A 3,156-nucleotide genomic window follows, 5' to 3' on the forward strand; every position below is an offset into this window, starting at 1 on the left:
GGGATGTGGGGGGCCATGGGGTGTGTGGGTAGGAGTGGGTGGATTGTGGGGGGACTGTAGGAGGGGGCTGCTCAGAAAGGGTGGGTCCCCTGCCCCCATAGGGCACAGGTCCCCCCACACAGCTCATGGACTGCCTGCCCACAGGGGCCACATGGCCCCTGCAGGGTCTACCCCACACCTTCAGGGCCCACGTACTCCACCCCTGTTGCTCCCCCAGCCTCCCGATTACTGTCCCAGCCCCGTCAGCTCCTGCAGCCCCCCTGCAATGCTGCCCCACCCAGCCCCATTCCCTGCTTGCACCCCCAGACCCCCGATGGCTGCCTCACCCAGCTCCAGCTTCCTGGCACTTAGAAAAAAGCCCTGCACTCACCAGCAGTAGTGGCAGCCATCGGGGTCACTGGGGTTTCCTGGCTGGTAAGTAGATGATTGGGAGGGGCTGGAAACATAAGGCAACCCCCACTGGGCCCATACCCCGCCTGCCCCTAAGCACCCCCCCCACATTGCTGCCCTGCCTGGCCCCAGCATCCTGGCAATAAAAAAAGAAAAAAAAAGAAAGAAGCCTCATACTCACTGTCAGTACCAGCTGCCATTGGGGTCACTGGGGTCTTGTGGCATAGCCTGGGGCAGTGGGGACTGGCCTCGGCTGCTTGGCACCTGCACTGCTGCTGCCCCATCGTGCAGGTGCAGCCCGGGTCGGCAGGCTGCTGCAGAGCTCCATGAGCTGTTGGGCAGCTGTGGCCACAGTGGCTGCCACCCGGGGCCTAGCACCATTCAGTCCCAGTGGCCCCAGCGGCTCAACAGCCCACAGAGCCATGTGGCGCCCTGCCGACCAGAGCTGTACCCCCACAATGGAGCAGTGGCAGTGTGGGTGCCAAGTAGCCGGGGCTGGTCCCTGCTTCCCCCTGCTGTGCCGGGGGGCTCTTATAGGAGTTCCTAGTGCCCCAATGGCAGCTGCTACTGCCAGTGAATATGAGGCATTTTTAAAAATTATTATTATTTTTATTGCTGGGCTGCTAAAGCTGGGTGGGGCAGCCATTGGAGTGTCAGGAAGGGGCTGGGGCTGGGCAGGGCAGCAATGGGGGGCCTCAGGGAGTGGGTGGGGGATGAGGCCGATGGGGGTCCCTCCCATTGTCCTTTCCCCCTTCCTCCAGGTTCCCCCACCCCCTATTTACTGGCATGGAGCCTGGGTTCAGCTCCCTGCAGCTGGCACACTGCCTGCCCTGCATGGGCGGGCAGCGTGCTTCAGCACTGCGGTGAGAACCAACCATAGAGAGCTTTGGCTGGTTACCAGAGTGTCTCTTTGGAGGACCCAAGTCTCTGGCCTGTGCCCTGCCCTGTTTTTTTCCCCAGGGTGTTTTTTGACCTCTGGATATTTAGGGGTCTAATTTTGCCCCCGTGCTGCAAATTTGCAGCGCAGGAACATTTTTTTGTTCCTGCACCTGCTTCTTGCAGCATCTCAAAGGGCTTTGAGATGCTGCAAGAGGCACATGTGTGCTCATCTGGATGTGCCAAGGCATCTAATGAGGTGCAAAAACCTTAGCTTAGGCTGTTCCCATGGTTAATCAGTAATTTAACTGCCTTATATACATGCATACTCTGGGTAAGTGCCTTTTTGCAGTCTCAGGGCTATGTGCTTAGACAAAGTATGCTATATTGAAAATTCTGGCATATAACTCATATCTTAGAAGAGTGATGATGAAGCAGGGGTTTCCCTTGTCCTGTCTGCTTTTCATTTTCACTTTCATAATGAAATTATCAGCAAAGAGGGCAAAGACAACCCTAATATACATGAAAAGGAAAATACTAGCTCAATGTATGGATCATGTTTATGATCTCCCAAGCACTTACTACTCCTCCTGAACTGCTTCATGAAATGCAGATTGTGTAGTCTTCACTGTTCAAGCAAGTAATTATAAACTGCCAAGTGGAATGGCCTTTGAGTAACAGTACTCCTTATTCAGCTGACTAAATGGTAGTTGGGATTGAAATTACTATCAGCCCCATTGGCAGTTTCCAATGTTAGTTTTTGTCTTCCCATCATCCTGTGCTGACCCCCCAACTCGTATGGCACAGAAGCCAGATAATATAAAGGAAAAAACATTACCAACTGAAACCTGTGTTGTAGCCATATTAAATGCATTTGAACTAGTCTCCAGTTTGCTTGTTTCAGTCTGAAAAACAGAACAATTACTTTATAGACAGTACATGGTGCTAACTTGTAATGCACTGACTTGCAGGAAGCCATCTTTTAAGTCCTCTTCTTGAAGCTTTTGTATGCAAATATTTCTTCACATTCAGGGTCTCCTTCCTGATGCAAATACTTCTTCATATTCAGCACCTTCTCTTCCATATCCCATGGTGATTCCTGCAGAGAACTGTCCTAGGTAAAGTGAAATGCCGATGCTTTATTTACCACTCAGCTAATTTAGGACTCAGCTGTTCCCTAGAATCCCAACTGTATTGCTCAGCTAATGATCCTTATGTCAGTGAAGGAAGCAATCACTATAAACTTTTGCTTCAATTCCTTTTGTGCAGAATGATAGTATGATGTCCTGAATGATTAACTAGGTCTTCGCAATATAAAACAACCAACTTATATTAATGTGTGCATTGGGGAAGAGGAGAAACAAATTACATAGCAAATAACTGAGGGCAGCTGAAGTTGACAGAATATTCCACACTGAAATCATGGAGTGCAGTCAGAAGAACCTAACACTTTAATCACCTGTTCTGCTAGTAGAAAAAAACCATTCATGTAGTCCTGGGTGTATTGTGACAGGCTTATGAGTTTGCTGTATTTCAACAGGTCCTGAACTGCATGAAAAAAAATAGAAATCTCCCTCCTACTTCAATCTAAATGCACTTGCTATTCCCCTGAGTTAGAGGAACCCAATAGGTAGCAAATACACCTCTGAGCTATGTAGGCAGAAAGAAAATAATCAGAAAAGACACTGGCTATTTAAGAGCATCATAATGTTAGAAATGGAGTATTGTTAGAAATGCACAGCTTGCATCTTGCACCTGATAAGAAAGAAACACTGCCAAAGACTTTTTTCCTTGCCCAGCCTTGCCACAGCTCTTCTTATACTAAATCACAGACTCTCCCCCAGCTTCTCCCTAGCCTTTCTCATGCAGATTACAGAAGCTGGAATTCAA

Source organism: Crocodylus porosus, unplaced genomic scaffold (genome assembly GCF_001723895.1).
Source record: "Crocodylus porosus isolate Cpor-Errol unplaced genomic scaffold, CroPor_comp1, whole genome shotgun sequence".
Taxonomy (NCBI): Eukaryota; Metazoa; Chordata; order Crocodylia; family Crocodylidae; genus Crocodylus; species Crocodylus porosus.